This window comes from Euprymna scolopes, chromosome 9, assembly GCF_053919585.1.
Source record: "Euprymna scolopes isolate OS-2025 chromosome 9, ASM5391958v1, whole genome shotgun sequence".
Lineage (NCBI taxonomy): Eukaryota > Metazoa > Mollusca > Cephalopoda > Sepiida > Sepiolidae > Euprymna > Euprymna scolopes.
Genome location: NC_136490.1, coordinates 47,229,073 through 47,252,439, shown reverse-complemented (window position 1 = coordinate 47,252,439; position 23,367 = coordinate 47,229,073). Strand labels below are relative to the sequence as shown.

At 32.8% G+C, this 23,367-nt stretch overlaps 1 protein-coding gene and 1 pseudogene across 1 annotated transcript in view; one reads left to right on the top strand and one right to left on the bottom strand.

Annotated features, from left to right (window-relative positions):
- Positions 1-23,367, bottom strand: part of LOC145284535 (QRFP-like peptide receptor) — an 829,491-nt gene that overhangs the window by 571,499 nt on the left and 234,625 nt on the right. The window lies entirely within an intron of this gene.
- Positions 17,075-17,208, top strand: LOC145285341 (U2 spliceosomal RNA; annotated as a pseudogene).

Below are 23,367 nucleotides of genomic sequence, written 5' to 3'. Positions count from 1 at the left end.
ATACTTTGATAAGTATGTTTTAACTTAAATAGGGATGGTATAATAAAATTGTGGGGTCTGCGTTCGCGCCTGGCCTCCATAGAATGGAAATAGGGCAGACTTTAATAAAAACCTTTCATATCTATCTGCGTAAGTATACTTTGATAATTATGTTTAGGTTTGAAGAAATATGGTATTATTAAATTATGGGGTATTTGTTAGCGCCTGACTTCCATAGAATGAAAATATGCCACAGAGTTTAACAAGTTTTTTAATATACATCCACAGAATATTGTGATAAGTGTTTCAGTGTGAATATGTATTGTATAATAAATTATGGTGTTTATCTATTTTATTTTTACTTTCATCATATTTTGCTTTGGTTGTGATACCCCCAAATTCGAGGCTATCTCTTTACAACATTTGCTTTTCATAACCCTTTCCTTTCATAATCCTTTCATAAATCAGAATCAATTTTCTGTAGGCGGTTTTTAAACCCAGTCCACGACGGGTACTTTAGCTCGTATATATATATATATATATATATATATATATATATATATATATATATATATATATATATATATATATATATATAAGCGAAGGGAGTGATCGGATGTGACGGTCGTAAACTACGTTTAAATATGATATTTGAATTTGTCCAGCTTTTGTATATATTATTATAGAGTCGTGATTTAAACAGAAAAAAATCTAACTGGAGGCCATTAGCTAACCCGAAAGCTTAACTGTTATCCAAAGCTTGTTAGCTTATAACTGTACCAACTTTACACGCATATGAACTGATTAAAAATGAGCCAAGATGAAAGAACCAATGGTATTACGATTTTTGGCCATTTTTTACTGCTTTCCGACGCCTTTAAAGCTATTTTAACCGGCCAAAGAACCATAAAATTTGGTCTATAAAATTCAATCAATGTTGCCTCTTCCGACACTCTGTGACGTTTAGTCATTGAAGGGTTTTAAAATAATGAGACAGAAAGACAGATATACATCGTGAGTTTTATATATTAGAATAGCCGGGAGCGGGCATCCGGTTTTTCTCAGGCGTAAAATACGTTTGAATGTGATATTTTAATTTGCCCAGATTTAGAATATACTAGCAGGGCTACCCGGCGTTGCTCGGGACCGTATAAACAATGAAAAAACAAAAGCAGATATTGAACATATGTTTTATTCTTAGGGGAGAGGAATCTTTCATCTCTATGTATTATTTGTTTTATCTACCCCCGGACTGGTATTGTTCATGTTTTATCCCTAGCATAGGTAATTTACAGCATGTATATGAAATTGTTTTACCTTAGGGAGAAGAGAACAGGTAATATACAACATAATGTGTCTATATTACATCCCTGGCAACGCCTAGAAACCAGCTAGAACATGTATTTCAGTCAATGTTTATTACATCCTGGGCTATGCCGGGAAACCAGCTAATCTCTATTTAGTGACTTGACCACCAAAATACCTCCCTAAGTGTGTCCTTTCTTTTGAACTTATTAGATATAGGTATCTAGAAATGTGTGTGAAATTTTGTTGAATGCATTGTTCACTATGATTTTCTTATTGTTCTACACAATATCAACTGCAGCGAAATAACACAGTAAACTTAGTGTAGTGTTAGAATAAAGAGCAAAGGAAAAAATTAGAATCATATTCTGTAATTGCAAATCTAAATTTGCTAGCGTGTACCAGTATTTGCCAGGTTGTGGAAATTTGGAATTTATAACGTATGTAGTGGCCTTTTCCTAGATACCTATTGCTAAAAATTATACTTTCATTTTGTTAGAAAAATCTCTCTTCGGATGCCCTGCATCATCCAAAATAAAAACAAATATTTTTATAATTGTTTCAGTACATTGCTACACATTGTGAAATTTGTTGACGTTTGTAAAAAAAAATCATGAATGTGCTTATATTCCAAAAAAGAAAATATCAGTGCACAGTATTGAAAGTGTTCGAGATTTAAAAGTCTGTAACATTTCTACTAACTTCATAAGATGTCATGTGAGAAACTGAATTGAATATCAAGACATTATCTGAAGCGTTTTTATTTTGGTATAACGTATGTGTTTACAGTGAACCGTAACTTTTAATAAACAGCTTGGTATGCAATGACATAGGCTAAGAATCTTAGACAAAATATATATAAATTGGAAAAATGTGTGAACAAATGAAAAAAAAAAATGATCCGCTCCACTTGATGACATCAAGCACAGTAATATTTTAGTGAAGAAAATATGAAATTGATGTTCAGTGATTAGTTTGGATGAATGAGAAAATGTAATTGTTTGATGCATAAAAAATAACTCATTTGCTGTATTTGATATTAAGCAGCAAAATATAGTGATTTGAATATTAAGGAAAACATCAAATCAGATTATGTAAAAAAAAAAGATGAAATTAGAAAATATATATTTTCTGTTTATGAGTTTTGCCAATCAAAATTTTGTGGCAGAAATTGGGTGATTACCATGCAATTTTATTTTGATAAAATTCTTAAATTATTTCAATGTTTATTATAATTTCTTAGTAGTGACTTGTTATCATCAAAATCCGCCCCAAAGAGTGTCCTTTCTTTTATTAGGTATCAGAATAGGTATCCAGATTTCTACTTCTATACAAATGTGATATTTCGGATCTGTAGATAAACAATTTGTTGCATATATAAGCTGAGAATTGTTCTCTCTCATTCTCTCTCTCACACACCCACACATTCTCACTTTTATAGATATAATAGATAAATTATGCTAGATATATTTCCATATGTCTGAATAATCTATATACAAATTTTCAAATCTGTAGATAAAAAATTTGTTGAGTATATAGGTTGAGAATTGTTCTCTCTCTCTCTCTCCTCTCACACATGCTCACTTTTATAGATATAATAGATAGATTATGCTAGATATATTTCCATATGTCTGAATACACTATATAAAAATTTTCTAATCTGTAGATAAAAATTTGTTGAATATAAAGGGTGAGAATTGTTCTTACTCTCTCTCTCTCTCTCACACACAGACATATTCTCACTTTTATAGACATAATAGATAGATTATGCTAGATATATTTCCATATGTCTGAATACCTTATATACCAATTTTCAAATCTGTAGATAAAAAATTTGTTGAATATATAGGTTGAGAATTGTTCTCTCGCTCTGTCTCTCTCTCTCTCTCTTGCTACCTCACACACACACACACACGCAAACATTCTCACTTTTATAGATATAATAGATAGATTATGCTAGATATATTTCCATATGTCTGAATACCCTATATACAAATTATCTAATCTGTAGATAAAAAATTTGTTGAGTATATAGGTTGAGAATTGCTCTCTCTCTCACAGACACACACATTTTCACTTTTGTAGATATAATAGATAGATTATGCTAGATATATTTCCATATGTATGAATACCCTTTATAACAAATTTAAAATCTGTAGATAAAAAATTTGTTGAATATATAGGTTAAGAATTGTTCTCTCTCTCTCTCTCTCTACCTCACACACACCCACACACACAAACATTCTGACTTTTATAGATATAATAGATAGATTATGCTAGATATATTCCATATGTCTGGATACCCTATATACAAATTTTCTAATCTGTAGATAAAAAATTTGTTGAATATTTTCAACCCTTATCCTCGAGTGGCGTCTGGGCCTTGATAAGTAGTAATGCGTATTTAGCAAAATATAAATATATATATATAACAAATTTACTGAATTTCCATTACTAACGATTACTGTATTGTCCAATTGACTACTGCGCTTTTCAACCCTTATCCTCGGGTGGCCTCTGGGCCTTATTGTCCAATTGACTACTGTGGACTTTTTAACTCTTATGCTCGAGTGGCCTCTGGGCCTTGATAAGTGGAAATGACTAAGTAACAAAAAATAGGTATATAACAAATTTACTGAATTTCCATTACTAACGATTACTATATTGTCCAATTGACTACTGTGCACTTTTCAATCCTTATCCTCGAGTGGCCTCTGGGCCTTGATAAATGGTAATGCGTATGTAACAAAATATACATATATATAACAAATTTACTGAATTTCCATTACTAACGATTACTATATTGTCCAATTGACTGCTGCACTTTTAAACGCTTATCCTCGAGTGGCCTCTGGGCCTTGATAAGTGGTAATACCATCGAGTGGCCTCTGGGCCTTAATAAGTGGTTGTGCCTAAGTAACAAAAAATAGGTATATTACAAATATCCCGCATTTCCATTACAACCGACTACTACGGTGCACTTTTCAATCCTTATCCTCGAGTGGCCTGTGGGCTTTGATAAGTGGTAATGCGTATTTAACAAAATATTAATATATATATAACAAATTTACTGAATTTCCATTACTAACAATTACTATATTTTGTCCAATTGACTACTGCACTTTTCAACACTTATCCTCTAGTGGCCTCTGGGCCTTGATAAGTGGTAATGCCTATATAAAATAAATATAAATATATATATAACAAATTTCCCGACTTTCCATTACTAAGTATTACTATGTTGTCCAATTAACTACTGCCATTTTCAACCCTTATCCTCGGGTGGCCTCTGGGCCTTATTGTCCAATTGACTACTGTGCACATTTAACTCTTATCCTCGAGATGTATCTGGGCCTTGATAAGTGGAAATGCCTAAGTAACAAAAAAATAGATATATAACAAATTTCCCGAATTTGACTACTGTGCACTTTTCAACTCTTATCCTCGAGTGGCCTCTGGGCCTTGATAAGTGGTCATATATATTTTTTACAAAATAACAAAATAGGTTGGAGTCGCTGAATAACTCATCCTCCCGTTAAAGCGGTTCCATCCTCTTTCCCCAATTTGACTACTGTGCACTTTTCAACTCTCGTCCTCGAGTGGACTATGGGCCTTGATAAGTGGTAATACATATTTTATGAAAAATATATATATATATATATATATATATATATATATATATATATAACAAAATAGGTTGGAGTTGCTGAATAACTCATCCTCCTGTTAAAGCGGTTCCATCCTCTTTCCCAAATTTGACTACTGTGGACTTTTTAACTCTCATCCTCGAGTGGCCTATGGGCCTTGATAAGTGGTAATACATATTTTTTTATAAATATATATATATATATACCAAAACAGGTGTGAGTCGCTGAATAATTCATCCTCCTATTAAAGCGATTAAATCCTCTTTCCCAAATTTGACTACTGTGCACTTTTAAACTCTCATCCTCGTGTGGCCTCTGGGCCTTGATAAGTGGTAATATATAGTTTGTACAAAAAAAAAAATATATATATATATACATATATATATAACAAAATAGGTTGGAGTGGCTGAATAACTCATCCTCCCGTTAAAGAGGTTCCATCCTCTTTCCCGAATTTGACTACTGTGCACATTTCAACTCTCATCCTCGAGTAGCCTATGGGCCTTGATAAGTGGTAATATATATTTTTTAGTAAATATAGATATAAATATATATATAACAAAATAGGTTGGAGTCGCTGAATAACTCATCCTCCCGTTAAAACTGTTCCATCCTCTTTCCCGAATTTGATTACTGTGCACTTTTCAACTCTTATCCTCGAGTAGCCTATGGGCCTTGATAAGTGGTAATATATTTTTGTTATAAATATAGATATATATATATATATATAAAAAATAGGTTGGAGTCGCTGAATAACTCATCCTCCCGTTAAAGCGGTTCCATCCTCTTTCCCGAATTTTACTACTATGCACTTTTCAACTCTCATCCTCGAGTGGCCTATTGTCCTTGATAAGTGGTAATATATATTTTTTAATAAAAGTATATATATATATATATATAACAAAATAGGTTGGAGTCGCTGAATAACTCATCCTCTCGTTAAAGCGGTTCCATCCTCTTTACCGTATTTTTTATACAGTGCACTATTCAACTCTCATCCTCGAGTGGCCTATTGTCCTTGATAAGTGGTAATATATATTTTTTAATAAATATAGATATAAATATATATATAAAAAAATAGGTTGGAGTCGCTGAATAACTCATCCTCCCGTGAAAGCGGTTCCATCCTCTTTCCCGAATTTGACTACTGTGCACTTTTCAACTCTAATCCTCGAGTGTCCTATGGGCCTTGATAAGTAGTAATATATATTTTTTACAAAATATATACATACATATATATAACAAAATAGGTTGGAGTCACTGAATAATTCATCCTCCTCTTAAAGCGGTTCCATCATCTTTGCCGAATTTGACTACTGTGCACTTTTAAACTCTCATCCTCGTGTGGCCTATGGGCCTTGATAAGTGGTAATATATATTTAAAAATAAATATAGATATAAATATATATCTACCAAAATAGGTTGGAGTCGCTGAATATCTCATCCTCCCGTTAAAGCGGTTCCATCCTCTTTCCCAGATTTGACTACTGTGCACTTTTCAACTCTAATCCTCGAGTGTCCTATGGGCCTTGATAAGTAGTAATATATATTTTTTACAAAATATATACATACATATATGTAACAAAATAGGTTGGAGTCACTGAATAATTCATCCTCCTCTTAAAGCGGTTCCATCATCTTTCCCAGTTTGACTGCTGTGCACTTTTCAACTCTAATCCTCGAGTGTCCTATGGGCCTTGATAAGTAGTAATATATATTTTTTACAAAATATATACATACATATATGTAACAAAATAGGTTGGAGTCACTGAATAATTCATCCTCCTCTTAAAGCGGTTCCATCATCTTTGCCGAATTTGACTACTGTGCACTTTTAAACTCTCATCCTCGAGTGGCCTATAGGCCTTGATAAGTGGTAATATATAGTTTGTACAATATATATATATATATATATATATTACAAAATAGGTTGGTGTCGCTGAATAACTCATGCTCCCGTTAAAGTTGTTCCATCCTCTTTCCCAAATTTGACTACTGTGACCTTTTGAACTGTCATCCTCGAGTTGCCTATTGGCCTTGATAAGTGCTAATATAGAGAGAAGAGAAACGGGGTGAGAGAGAGAGAAGATAAAGAGGGCGAGAGAGAGACAGAAGAGAATGAGGGGAGAGAGAGAGAGAAGAGAAAGACGGTGTGAGAGAGAGAAGAGAAAGGGGGTGAGAGAGAGAGAAGAGAAAGAGGTAGACAGGGAGAGAGAAGAGGGTAAGAGTGAGTTGAGAATGAGGGTGAAAGAGAGAGAGAGAAGAGAAAGAGGGTGAGAGAGAGAGAAAAGAAAGACGGCGAGAGAGAGAGAAAAGAGAAGAGAAGAGAAAGAGGGTAAGAGAGAGAGAAGAGGGTGAGAGAGAGAAGAGAAAGAGGTAGAGAGAGAAGAGGGTGAGAGAGAGCAGAGAAGAGGGTGAGAAAGAGCAGAGAAAGAGGGTGAGAGAGAAAGAGGGTGAGAGAAGTGAAAGAGGTAGAGAGAGAAGAGGGTAAGAGAGAAAGAGGGTGAGAGAGAGAAGAGGGTGAGAGAGAGAGAGGTAGTGAGAGAGAGAGATAAGAGAAAGAGGTAGAGAGAGAGAGAAGAGGGTAAGACAGAGAGAGAGAGAGGGGTAGTGAGAGAGAGAGATAAGAGAAAGAGGTAGAGAGAGAGAGAGAGAGAGAAGAGGGTGAGGGAGAAAGAAGAGGGTGAGAGAGAGCAGAGGGAGAGAGAGAGAGAAGAGAAATAGGTAGAGAGAGAGAGATGAAGGTGAGAGAGAGCAGGGAAAGAGGGTGATAGAGAAGAGAAAGAGGTAGAGAGAGAGAGAGAGAGAAGGGTGAGAGAGAGCAGAAAAAGAGGGTGTGAGAGAGAGAAAGAGGGTCAGAGAGAGAGAGAAGAGAAAAAGGTGTACACAGAGAGTGAGAGAGAGAAGAGGGTAAGAGAGAGAGAGAGAAGAGGTTGAGAGAGAGAGATAAGAGAAAGAGGTAGAGAGAGAGAAGCGGGTGAGAGAGAGAGAAGAGGGTGCGAGAGAGAAGAGAAAGAGGTAGAGAGAGAGAAGCGGGTGAGAGAGAGAGAAGAGGGTGCGAGAGAGAAGAGAAAAAGGTAGAGAGAGAGAAGAGGGTGAGAGAGAGAGAAAGAGGATGAGAGAGAGAAGAGAAAGAGAGAGAGAGAAGAGGGTGATAGAGAAAGAGAGTGAGAGAGAGAAGAGAAAGAGAGAGAGAGAGAAAGAGGGTGAGAGAAGAGGGTAAATGTGCATCTTTTTTTATAGTAGGTAATGCTTGGGAGACTGTGCACATTGCCTCCTCCCCCCTCCCCCCTACAAAAGCGGTTCCATTCATAAGAAAACAAACTCGTATAAAAGTAATTTTCGTGTATTTAAGCGGCCTCATACTGATAGCCACCCCCCCTTCCAGAGAGAGAGAAATATGGTGATAGAGAGAGTTAGGAAAGGTGTAGAGATAGAAGAGAGTGAGAGAGAGAGAGAAAGACGGCGAGAGAGAGAGAGAAAGACGGCGAGAGAGAGAGAGAGAGAGAGAGAGAAAGACGGCGAAAGAGAGAGAGAGAGAGAGAAAGACGGCGAGAGAGAGAGAGAGAGAAAGTGGAAAATGTGCAAGCGACCTAATTTTCGTTTACATAAGCGGCCTGATACTGATACCCCCCTCCCCCTTCAAGTTAACAGAGTTAGAATGTATAAACAAAATGGCTAATCTTTGTTTACATGTAAATTACAAAGAGCAAAGTCATCTTCGCCGGCAAAAAACTTCGAGCAAAAATAAAAACATTTTCCCTACGTCAATTTTCGTGTAATTTTGGTTTTTTTTTTATTTTTGGAGTGCGATAATTACGTTGGTAATAACGGTTCGAGTCGAAAACTAATATTTAACTGTGTTATAGTATCAATTTCTCCTCCGAAGGCAGTTTTAACGTACCTCAGCTGCAGCCGACATTTTACTGAGCTGACGTCACGTCACGTGACACTTAATGAATAACGTTATAATGACAGGATTTTTGGGGCCCCCCCTGGGAGAAAAATGATAAGTTCACCCCCTTGTAATTGTCCGTTTGACGTGAAATTTTGATATTTGTCATGCGGGTGATCAAGGTGCAATATGATACATAATTTGTCAACTTTGGTTGTGTCTGTCAAAAGTTTGAGCTGACGTCACGTCATGTGACACGTATTGAATAACATTGGATCATTCAAGAATTACGTAATAAAAAGCATTACAATGACAGTTTTTTTTGGGCCCCCCTTGGAGATAACTGATACGTTTACCCCTTTCTCCTCGTCCGTTTGACGTGAAATTTCGATATTTGTCATCCGGGATAAGGGGGCTTCGATATGATACCAAATTTATCAAGTCTAGTTGTGTCTTTCAAAAGTTTTAGCGTTACAAACAAACATACAAACTCACAGACGTTTGCCTTTTATATATATAGAAGACTAGCAGGGCTACCCGGCGTTGCTCGGGACCGTATAAATAATGAAAAAACAAAAGCAGATATTGAACATATGTTTGATTCTTAGGGGAGAGGAATCTTTCATCTCTATGTATTATTTGTTTTATCTACCCTAGGACTGATATTGTTCATGTTTTATCCCTAGCATAGGTAATTTACAGCATGTATATGAAATTGTTTTACCTTAGGGAGAAGAGAACAGGTAATATACAACATAATGTGTCTATATTACATCCCTGGCAACGCCTAGAAACCAGCTAGAACATGTATTTCAGTCAATCTTTATTATATCCTGGGCTATGCCGGGAAACCAGCTAATCTCTTTTTAGTGACTTGACCACCAAAATACCTCCCTAAGTGTGTCCTTTCTTTTGAACTTATTAGATATAGGTATCTAGAAATGTGTGTGAAATTTTGTTGAATGCATTGTTCACTATGATTTTCTTATTGTTCTACACAATATCAACTGTAGCGAAATAACACAGTAAACTTAGTGTAGTGTTAGAATAAAGAGCAAAGGAAAAAATTAGAATCATATTTTGTAATTGCAAATCTAAATTTGCTAGCATGTACCAGTATTGGCCAGGTTGTGGAAATTTGGAACTTATAACATATGTAGTGGCCTTTTCCTAGATACCTATTGCTAAAAATTATACTTTCATTTTGTTAGAAAAATCTCTCTTCAGATGCCCTGCATCATTCAAAATAAAAACAAATATTTTTATAATTGTTTCAGTATATTGCTACACAATGTGAAAGTTTTTAACGTTTGTAAAAAAAATCATGAATGTGCTTATATTGCAAAAAAGAAAATATCAGTGCACAGTATTGAAAGTGTTTGAGATTCAAAAGTCTGTAACATTTCTACTAACTTCATAAGATGTCATGTGAGAAACTGAATTGAATATCAAGACATTATCTGAAGCGTTTTTATTTTGGTGTAACATATGTGTTTACAGTGAACCTTAACTTTTAATAAACAGATTGGTATGCAATGACATAGGCTAAGAATCTTTAAAATATATATAAATTGGAAAAATGTGTGAACAAATGAAAAAAAAATGATCCGCTCCACTTGATGACATCAAGCACAGTAATATTTTAGTGAAGAAAATATGAAATTGATGTTCAGTGATTAGTTTGGATGAATGAGAAAATGTAATTGTTTGATGCATAAAAATAACTCAGTTGCTGTATTTGATATTAAGCAGCAAAATATAGTGATTTGAATATTTGGGAAAACATCAAACCAGATTATGTAAAAAGAAAAAAAAAAGATGAAATTAGAAAATATATATATTATGTTTATGAGTTCTGCCAATCAAAATTTTGTGGCAGAAATTGGGTGATTACCATGCAATTTTATTTTGGTAAAATTGTTAAATTATTAGAATGTTTATTATAATTTCTAATTAGTGACTTGTTATAATCAAAATCCGCCCTAAAGAGTGTCCTTTCTTTTATTAGGTATCAGAGTAGGTATCAAGATTTCTACTTCTATACAAATGTGATATTTCAGATCTGTACATAAAAAATTTGTTGAATATATAGGTTGAGAATTGTTCTGTGTCGCTCTCTCTCACACACACACGCATTCTCACTTTTATAGATATAATAGATAGATTACTCTAGATATATTTCCATATGTCTGAATACCCTATATACAAATTTTCAAATCTGTAGATAAAAAAATTTGTTGAGTATATAGGTTGAAAATTGTTCTCTCTCTCTCTCTCACACACACATTCTCAATTTTAGAGATATAATAGATAGATTATGCTAGATATATTTCCATATGTCTGAATACCCTATATACAAATTTTCTAATCTGTAGATCAAATATTTGTTGAATATATAGGTTGAAAATTGTTCTTACTCTCTCTCTCTCTCTCTCTGGCTACCTCACACACACACATTCTAACTTTTATAGATATAATAGATAGATTATGCTAGATATATTTCCATATGTGTGAATACCCTATATACAAATTTTCTAATTTGTAGATAAAAAATTTGTAGAGTGCATAGGTTGAGAATTGTTCTCTCTATCTCTCTCACACACACATTCTAACTTTTAAAGATATAATAGATTATGCTAGATATATTTCGATATTTCTGAATACCCTATATATAAAAATTTGTTGAATGTATAGGTTGAGAACTGTTCTCTCTCTCTCTCTCTCTCTCTCTCTCTCTCTCTCTCTCGCTCACACACACACACATTCTCACTTTTATAGATATAATAGAAAGATTATCCTAGATATATTTCTATTTGTGTGAATACTCTATATACAAATTTTAAAATCTGTAGATAAAGAATTTGTTGAGTATATGGGTTGAGAATTGTTCTCTCTCTCTCTCTCTCTCTCTCTCACACACACACACACACACATTCTCACTTTTATAGATATAATAGATTATGCTAGATATATTTCCATATGTCTGAATACCCTATATACAAATTTTCAAATCTGTAGATAAAAAATTTGTTGAGTATATAGGTTGAGAATTGTTCTCTCTCTCTCTATCACACACATTCTCACTTTTATAGATATAATAGACAGATTATGCCAGATATATTGAAATATGTCTGAATGCCCAATATACAAATTTTGAAATCTGTAGATAAAAAATTTGTTGTATACATAGGTTGACAATTGTCCTCTCTCTCACACACACACACATTCTCACTTTTATACATATAATAGATAGATTATGCTAGATATATTTCTATATGTCTGAACACCCTATATACAAATGTTCAAATCTGTGGATAAAAAATTTGTTGAATGTATAGGTTGAGAATTTTTATCTCTCTCTTTTTCTCTCTCTCTCTCTCTCGCTATCTCACACACACGCATTCTCACTTTTATAGATAAAATAGATAGATTATGCTAGATATATTTCCATATGTCTGAATACCCTATATACAAAGTTTCAAATCTGTAGATAAAAAATTTGTTGAATATATAGGTTTAGAATTGTTCTCTCTCTCTCTCTCACACACACATTCTAACTTTTGTAGTTATAATATATAGATTATGCTAGATATATTTCCATATGTCTGAATACCCTATATACAAATTTTCTAAACTGTAGGTAAAAAATTTGTTGAGTATGTAGGTTAAGAATTGTTCTCTCTCTCTCTCTCACACACACACACACACACACACAAGTTCTCACTTTTATAGATATAATAGATAGATTATGCTAGATATATTTCTATATGTCTGCCTACCCTATATACAAATTTCCAAATCTGTGCCCAAAAATGTGTGGAATATATAGGTTGAGAATTGTTCTCTCTCTCTCTCTCTCTCTCACACATATTCTCACTTTTATAGGTTATATAGGTTGAGAATTTTTTGCTCTTTCCATCACTCACATTCACACTTTTATAGATATAATACATAGATTATGCCAGATATATTTACATATGTCTGAATACCCAATATACACATTTTCAAATCTGTAGATAAAAAATTAGTTGAATATATAGGTTGAGAATTGTTCTCTCTCTCTCTCTTTCTCTCTCTCTCACACACACATTCTCACTTTTATAGATATAATAGATAGATTATGCTAGATATATTTCCATACGTCTGAATACCCTATATCCAAATTTTCTAATATGTAGATAAAAAATTTGTTGAATATATAGGGTGAGAATTTTCCTTCCTCTCTTTCTCTCTCTCTCTTTCTCACACACACACAAGCTGAAAATTGTTCTCTCTCTCTCTCTGACTCTCTCTCTGGCTACCTCACACACACACATTCTAACTTTTATAGATATAATAGATAGATTATGCTAGATATATTTCCATATGTGTGAATACCCTATATACAAATTTTCTAATTTGTAGATAAAAAATTTGTAGAGTGCATAGGTTGAGAATTGTTCTCTCTATCTCTCTCACACACACATTCTAACTTTTAAAGATATAATAGATTATGCTAGATATATTTCGATATTTCTGAATACCCTATATATAAAAATTTGTTGAATGTATAGGTTGAGAACTGTTCTCTCTCTCTCTCTCTCTCTCTCTCTCTCTCTCTCTCTCGCTCACACACACACACATTCTCACTTTTATAGATATAATAGAAAGATTATCCTAGATATATTTCTATTTGTGTGAATACTCTATATACAAATTTTAAAATCTGTAGATAAAGAATTTGTTGAGTATATGGGTTGAGAATTGTTCTCTCTCTCTCTCTCTCTCTCTCTCTCACACACACACACACACACATTCTCACTTTTATAGATATAATAGATTATGCTAGATATATTTCCATATGTCTGAATACCCTATATACAAATTTTCAAATCTGTAGATAAAAAATTTGTTGAGTATATAGGTTGAGAATTGTTCTCTCTCTCTCTATCACACACATTCTCACTTTTATAGATATAATAGACAGATTATGCCAGATATATTGAAATATGTCTGAATGCCCAATATACAAATTTTGAAATCTGTAGATAAAAAATTTGTTGTATACATAGGTTGACAATTGTCCTCTCTCTCACACACACACACATTCTCACTTTTATACATATAATAGATAGATTATGCTAGATATATTTCTATATGTCTGAACACCCTATATACAAATGTTCAAATCTGTGGATAAAAAATTTGTTGAATGTATAGGTTGAGAATTTTTATCTCTCTCTTTTTCTCTCTCTCTCTCTCTCGCTATCTCACACACACGCATTCTCACTTTTATAGATAAAATAGATAGATTATGCTAGATATATTTCCATATGTCTGAATACCCTATATACAAAGTTTCAAATCTGTAGATAAAAAATTTGTTGAATATATAGGTTTAGAATTGTTCTCTCTCTCTCTCTCACACACACATTCTAACTTTTGTAGTTATAATATATAGATTATGCTAGATATATTTCCATATGTCTGAATACCCTATATACAAATTTTCTAAACTGTAGGTAAAAAATTTGTTGAGTATGTAGGTTAAGAATTGTTCTCTCTCTCTCTCTCACACACACACACACACACACACACAAGTTCTCACTTTTATAGATATAATAGATAGATTATGCTAGATATATTTCTATATGTCTGCCTACCCTATATACAAATTTCCAAATCTGTGCCCAAAAATGTGTGGAATATATAGGTTGAGAATTGTTCTCTCTCTCTCTCTCTCTCTCACACATATTCTCACTTTTATAGGTTATATAGGTTGAGAATTTTTTGCTCTTTCCATCACTCACATTCACACTTTTATAGATATAATACATAGATTATGCCAGATATATTTACATATGTCTGAATACCCAATATACACATTTTCAAATCTGTAGATAAAAAATTAGTTGAATATATAGGTTGAGAATTGTTCTCTCTCTCTCTCTTTCTCTCTCTCTCACACACACATTCTCACTTTTATAGATATAATAGATAGATTATGCTAGATATATTTCCATACGTCTGAATACCCTATATCCAAATTTTCTAATATGTAGATAAAAAATTTGTTGAATATATAGGGTGAGAATTTTCCTTCCTCTCTTTCTCTCTCTCTCTTTCTCACACACACACAAGCTGAAAATTGTTCTCTCTCTCTCTCTGACTCTCTCTCTCTCTCTCACACACACACACATGGTCATTTTATAGATATAATAGATAGGTTATGCTAGATATATTTCTATATGTCTGAATACCCTATATACAAATTTTTAAATCTGTAGATAAAAAATTTGTTGAGTATATAGGTTGAGAATTGTTCTTTCTCTCTCTCTCACACACACATTCTCACTTTTATAGATATAATAGATTATGCTAGATATATTTCCAAATGTCTGAATACCCTATATACAAATTTTCAAATCTGTAAAGATAGAATTTGTTGAATATATAGGTTGAGAATTGTTCTCTCTCTCTCTCTTTCACACACATTCTCACTTTTATAGATATAATAGATAGATTATGCTAGATATATTTCCTTATGTCTGAATACCCTATATACAAATTATCAAATCTGTAGATACAAAATTTGTTGAGTATATAGGTTGAGAATTGTTCTCTCTCTCTCTCTCTCACTCACTCACTCACTCACTCACTCACTCACTCACACACACACACACACATTCTACCTTTTATAGATATAATAGATTATGCTAGATATATTTCCATATGTCTGAATACCCTGTATACAAATTTTTAGATCTGTACATAAAAATTAGTTGAATATATAGGTTGAGAATTGTTCTCTCTCTCTCTCTTCTCTCTCTCTCTTTCACACACATTCTCACTTTTCTAGATATAATAGACAGATTATGCTAGATATATTTCCATATGTCTGAATACCCTATATACAAATTTTCTAATCGGTAGATAAAAAATATGTTGAATATATAGGGTGAGAATTGTACTTACTCTCTCTCTCTCTCTCTCTCTCTCTCTCTCTCTCTCACGCACACATTCTAACTTTTATGGATATAATAGATAGATTATGCTGGATATATTTCCATATGTCTGAATACCCTATATACAAATGGTCAAATCTGTAGATAACAAATTTATTGAATAGATAGGTTGAGAATTGTTCTCTCTCTCTCTCGCAACCTTACACACACAACCACACGCAAACATTCTGACTTTTATAGATATAATAGATCGATTATGCTAGATATATTTCCATATGTCTGAATACCCAATATACAAATTTTCAAATCTGTAGGTAAAAAATTTGTTGAATATATAGGTTGAGAATTGTTCTCTCTCTCTCACACACTCACATTCTCACTTTTATAGATATAATGTATAGATTATGCTAGATATATTTCTATATGTCTGAATACCCTATATACAAAGTTTAAAATCCGTAGATAAAAATACGTTGAGTATATAGATTGAGAATTGTTCTCTCTCTCTCTTACGCACACACACACACACACACACACACATTTTCACTTTTATAGATATAATAGATAGATTATGCTAGATATATTTCCATATGTCTGAATACCCTATATACAAATTTTCAAATCTGTAGATAAAAAATGTATTGAATATATAGGTTGAGAATTGTTGTCTCTCTCTCTCTCTCTCTCTCTCTCTCTCTCTCTCTCTGGCTACCTCACACACACACACATTTTCACTTTTATAGATATAATAGATAGATTATGCTAGATATATTTCCATATGTCTGAATACCCTATATACAAACTTTCAAATCTGTAGATAAAAAATTTGTTGAGTATATAGGTTGAGAATTGTTCTCTCTCTCTCACACGAAACTGTGCGCTCGGCTTCTTCCCCCCCTTCCCACCCCAAATGCTTGGGAAACTGTGCACTGTTTTTGTTGGTTTTCAAGCTGCCTCTTCACCCCCCCCACACACACAGTTTAACAGTAGTAGGAGGTCAAGAGAAAGAGGGTGAGAGAGAGAGAAGAGTAAGTTGGTGAGAGAGAGAGAAAAGAGAAAGAGGGTGTTGGTTTTATATTTTTATTATCGTCTAATATTTTGAAAGCTGAATTTCTAATAAAATGTGCATCTATAGGAGATAATGCCTGGGAATGTGTTCCCCCCCCCCCACAGTTTAACAGTGGTGTGACGTCAAGAGAAAGAGGGTGAGAGAGAGGGAAGAGTAAGTGGGTGAGAGAGAGAAAGAGAGAGAAAAAAAAGAAAGACGGTGTTGGTTTTGTGAAAAAAGTTGTTATTTACAATTGTTCGCATTCTTGGCCTTTTGGTCAAGATCAAAGTGTAGTATCTGTTCTTCAGATGCTGCACTTCTATTTCTTGTTCTCTTTCGGTGGAGGAGAAATCCTCCACGACTGAGACAATTTTTATTTTTGTACCTTTTCTCCACGTTAAAAAACGACCCTGGTGTCTAACTCTGTCCCGTGGGGAGGCATAGTAAATAGGTACAATTGTTCGCCATTAGTGGATGTTGACGTCACGTCACGTGACATGACTAAGCGTTTTTTTTTTTTAGTATGAATAACATTTTTTGTTTTAATTATAAAGTCTACACTTAATTTTATAGAAAATGATGTATATATAATAAAAAAAAAAAATTACTGGTTTTGTTGGATTCAAGTGGATCCCCCCCCCTCCAGTTTAAGAGATAGCAGGTCACGTGGTAATATACAAAATGGCTAGCGTAAATATAAAGATCGGTTTTTTTATCGACGAATATTTTGAAAGCTGAATTTTTTTTTATTCCTGTACATTTTTTCCTGATATTTTTCGTTAAAACTCTTGTATAAATACTATTTTTAACCAGTTAAATACGTTGGAGACATTGTCATGGAGTTTAATAATCTCTAGAACAAAGCAGAAGAGAAATTACAAAAGTATCGGTAAAACAAAGTGTTTGTTTACATTTGTTCGCCATTACTGGATGTTGACGTCACGTCACGTGACATGACTAAGCGTTTTTGGATTATGTAATATTAACATTAAAATGACAGGTTTTTTGGGGGGCCCCCCTAGGAGAGAAATGATCAGTTCACCCCCTTTTAATGGTCCGTTTGGTGTGGAATTTCGATATTTGTCATGCGGGTGATCAAGGTTCAATATGATACATAATTTGTCAACTTTGGTTGTGTCTGTCAAAAGTTTGAGCTGACGTCACGTCACGTGACACGTATTGAATAACGTTAAAATGACAGGTTTTTTTGGGGGCCCCCCTAGGAGAAAAACGATCAGTTGACCCCTTTCTACTGGTCCGTTTGACGTGAAATTTCGATATTTGTCATCCGGGTGATCAAGGTGCAATATGATACCAAATTTGTCAACTCTGGTTCCGTCTTTCAAAAGTTTTAGCGTTACAAACAAACATACATACATACATACATACATACATACATACACACCGATTTTTGCCTTTTATATATTACTAGCAGGGCTACCCGGCGTTGCTCGGGACCGTATAAACAATGAAAAAACAAAAGCAGATATTGAACATATGTTTGATTCTTAGGGGAGAGGAATCTTTCATCTCTATGTATTATTTGTTTTATCTACCCTAGGACTGATATTGTTCATGTTTTATCCCTAGCATAGGTAATTTACAGCATGTATATGAAATTGTTTTACCTTAGGGAGAAGAGAACAGGTAATATACAACATAATGTGTCTATATTACATCCCTGGCAACGCCTAGAAACCAGCTAGAACATGTATTTCAGTCAATCTTTATTATATCCTGGGCTATGCCGGGAAACCAGCTAATCTCTTTTTAGTGACTTGACCACCAAAATACCTCCCTAAGTGTGTCCTTTCTTTTGAACTTATTAGATATAGGTATCTAGAAATGTGTGTGTAATTTTGTTGAATGCATTGTTCACTATGATTTTCTTATTGTTCTACACAATATCAACTGTAGCGAAATAACACAGTAAACTTAGTGTAGTGTTAGAATAAAGAGCAGAGGAAAAAATTAGAATCATATTTTGTAATTGCAAATCTAAATTTGCTAGCATGTACCAGTATTTGCCAGGTTGTGGAAATTTGGAACTTATAACATATGTAGTGGCCTTTTCCTAGATACCTATTGCTAAAAATTATACTTTCATTTTGTTAGAAAAATCTCTCTTCAGATGCCCTGCATCATTCAAAATAAAAACAAATATTTTTATAATTGTTTCAGTATATTGCTACACAATGTGAAAGTTTTTAACGTTTGTAAAAAAAATCATGAATGTGCTTATATTGCAAAAAAGAAAATATCAGTGCACAGTATTGAAAGTGTTTGAGATTCAAAAGTCTGTAACATTTCTACTAACTTCATAAGATGTCATGTGAGAAACTGAATTGAATATCAAGACATTATCTGAAGCGTTTTTATTTTGGTGTAACATATGTGTTTACAGTGAACCTTAACTTTTAATAAACAGATTGGTATGCAATGACATAGGCTAAGAATCTTTAAAATATATATAAATTGGAAAAATGTGTGAACAAATGAAAAAAAAATGATCCGCTCCACTTGATGACATCAAGCACAGTAATATTTTAGTGAAGAAAATATGAAATTGATGTTCAGTGATTAGTTTGGATGAATGAGAAAATGTAATTGTTTGATGCATAAAAATAACTCAGTTGCTGTATTTGATATTAAGCAGCAAAATATAGTGATTTGAATATTTGGGAAAACATCAAACCAGATTATGTAAAAAGAAAAAAAAAAGATGAAATTAGAAAATATATATTTTATGTTTATGAGTTCTGCCAATCAAAATTTTGTGGCAGAAATTGGGTGATTACCATGCAATTTTATTTTGGTAAAATTGTTAAATTATTAGAATGTTTATTATAATTTCTAATTAGTGACTTGTTATAATCAAAATCCGCCCTAAAGAGTGTCCTTTCTTTTATTAGGTATCAGAGTAGGTATCAAGATTTCTACTTCTATACAAATGTGATATTTCAGATCTGTACATAAAAAATTTGTTGAATATATAGGTTGAGAATTGTTCTGTGTCGCTCTCTCTCACACACACACGCATTCTCACTTTTATAGATATAATAGATAGATTACTCTAGATATATTTCCATATGTCTGAATACCCTATATACAAATTTTCAAATCTGTAGATAAAAAAATTTGTTGAGTATATAGGTTGAAAATTGTTCTCTCTCTCTCTCTCTCACACACACATTCTCAATTTTAGAGATATAATAGATAGATTATGCTAGATATATTTCCATATGTCTGAATACCCTATATACAAATTTTCTAATCTGTAGATCAAATATTTGTTGAATATATAGGTTGAAAATTGTTCTTACTCTCTCTCTCTCTCTCTGGCTACCTCACACACACATTCTAACTTTTATAGATATAATAGATAGATTATGCTAGATATATTTCCATATGTGTGAATACCCTATATACAAATTTTCTAATTTGTAGATAAAAAATTTGTAGAGTGCATAGGTTGAGAATTGTTCTCTCTATCTCTCACACACACATTCTAACTTTTAATGATATAATATATTATGCTAGATATATTTCGATATTTCTGAATACCCTATATATAAAAATTTGTTGAATGTATAGGTTGAGAACTGTTCTCTCTCTCTCTCTCTCTCTCTCTCTCTCTCTCTCGCTCACACACACACACATTCTCACTTTTATAGATATAATAGAAAGATTATCCTAGATATATTTCTATTTGTATGAATACTCTATATACAAATTTTAAAATCTGTAGATAAAGAATTTGTTGAGTATATGGGTTGAGAATTGTTCTCTCTCTCTCTCTCTCTCTCTCTCTCTCACACACACACACATTCTCACTTTTATAGATATAATAGATTATGCTAGATATATTTCCATATGTCTGAATACCCTATATACAAATTTTCAAATCTGTAGATAAAAAATTTGTTGAGTATATAGGTTGAGAATTGTTCTCTCTCTCTCTATCACACACATTCTCACTTTTATAGATATAATAGACAGATTATGCCAGATATATTGAAATATGTCTGAATGCCCAATATACAAATTTTGAAATCTGTAGATAAAAAATTTGTTGTATACATAGGTTGACAATTGTCCTCTCTCTCACACACACACACATTCTCACTTTTATACATATAATAGATAGATTATGCTAGATATATTTCTATATGTCTGAACACCCTATATACAAATGTTCAAATCTGTGGATAAAAAATTTGTTGAATGTATAGGTTGAGAATTTTTATCTCTCTCTTTTTCTCTCTCTCTCTCTCGCTATCTCACACACACGCATTCTCACTTTTATAGATAAAATAGATAGATTATGCTAGATATATTTCCATATGTCTGAATACCCTATATACAAAGTTTCAAATCTGTAGATAAAAAATTTGTTGAATATATAGGTTTAGAATTGTTCTCTCTCTCTCTCTCTCTCTCTCACACACACATTCTAACTTTTGTAGTTATAATAGATAGATTATGCTAGATATATTTCCATATGTCTGAATACCCTATATACAAATTTTCTAAACTGTAGGTAAAAAATTTGTTGAGTATGTAGGTTAAGAATTGTTCTCTCTCTCTCTCACACACACACACACACACAAGTTCTCACTTTTATAGATATAATAGATAGATTATGCTAGATATATTTCTATATGTCTGCCTACCCTATATACAAATTGCCAAATCTGTGCCCAAAAATGTGTGGAATATATAGGTTGAGAATTGTTCTCTCTCTCTCTCTCTCACACATATTCTCACTTTTATAGGTTATATAGGTTGAGAATTTTTTGCTCTTTCCATCACTCACATTCACACTTTTATAGATATAATACATAGATTATGCCAGATATATTTACATATGTCTGAATACCCAATATACACATTTTCAAATCTGTAGATAAAAAATTAGTTGAATATATAGGTTGAGAATTGTTCTCTCTCTCTCTCTCTCTTTCTCTCTCTCTCACACACACATTCTCACTTTTATAGATATAATAGATAGATTATGCTAGATATATTTCCATACGTCTGAATACCCTATATCCAAATTTTCTAATATGTAGATAAAAAATTTGTTGAATATATAGGGTGAGAATTTTCCTTCCTCTCTTTCTCTCTCTCTCTCTTTCTCACACACACACAAGCTGAAAATTGTTCTCTCTCTCTCTCTGACTCTCTCTCTCTCTCTCACACACACACACATGGTCATTTTATAGATATAATAGATAGGTTATGCTAGATATATTTCTATATGTCTGAATACCCTATATACAAATTTTTAAATCTGTAGATAAAATATTTGTTGAGTATATAGGTTGAGAATTGTTCTTTCTCTCTCTCTCACACACACATTCTCACTTTTATAGATATAATAGATTATGCTAGATATATTTCCAAATGTCTGAATACCCTATATACAAATTTTCAAATCTGTAAAGATAGAATTTGTTGAATATATAGGTTGAGAATTGTTCTCTCTCTCTCTCTCTTTCACACACATTCTCACTTTTATAGATATAATAGATAGATTATGCTAGATATATTTCCTTATGTCTGAATACCCTATATACAAATTATCAAATCTGTAGATACAAAATTTGTTGAGTATATAGGTTGAGAATTGTTCTCTCTCTCTCTCTCTCACTCACTCACTCACTCACTCACTCACAAACACACACACACACACATTCTACCTTTTATAGATATAATAGATTATGCTAGATATATTTCCATATGTCTGAATACCCTGTATACAAATTTTCAGATCTGTACATAAAAATTAGTTGAATATATAGGTTGAGAATTGTTCTCTCTCTCTCTCTTCTCTCTCTCTCTTTCACACACATTCTCACTTTTCTAGATATAATAGATAGATTATGCTAGATATATTTCCATATGTCTGAATACCCTATATACAAATTTTATAATCGGTAGATAAAAAATTTGTTGAATATATAGGGTGAGAATTGTACTTACTCTCTCTCTCTCTCTCTCTCTCTCTCTCTCTCTCTCACGCACACATTCTCACTTTTATGGATATAATAGATAGATTATGCTGGATATATTTCCATATGTCTGAATACCCTATATACAAATGGTCAAATCTGTAGATAACAAATTTATTGAATAGATAGGTTGAGAATTGTTCTCTCTCTCTCTCTCGCAACCTTACACACACAACCACACGCAAACATTCTGACTTTTATAGATATAATAGATCGATTATGCTAGATATATTTCCATATGTCTGAATACCCAATATACAAATTTTCAAATCTGTAGGTAAAAAATTTGTTGAATATATAGGTTGAGAATTGTTCTCTCTCTCTCACACACTCACATTCTCACTTTTATAGATATAATGTATAGATTATGCTAGATATATTTCTATATGTCTGAATACCCTATATACAAAGTTTAAAATCCGTAGATAAAAATACGTTGAGTATATAGGTTGAGAATTGTTCTCTCTCTCTCTTACGCATACACACACACACACACACACATTTTCACTTTTATAGATATAATAGATAGATTATG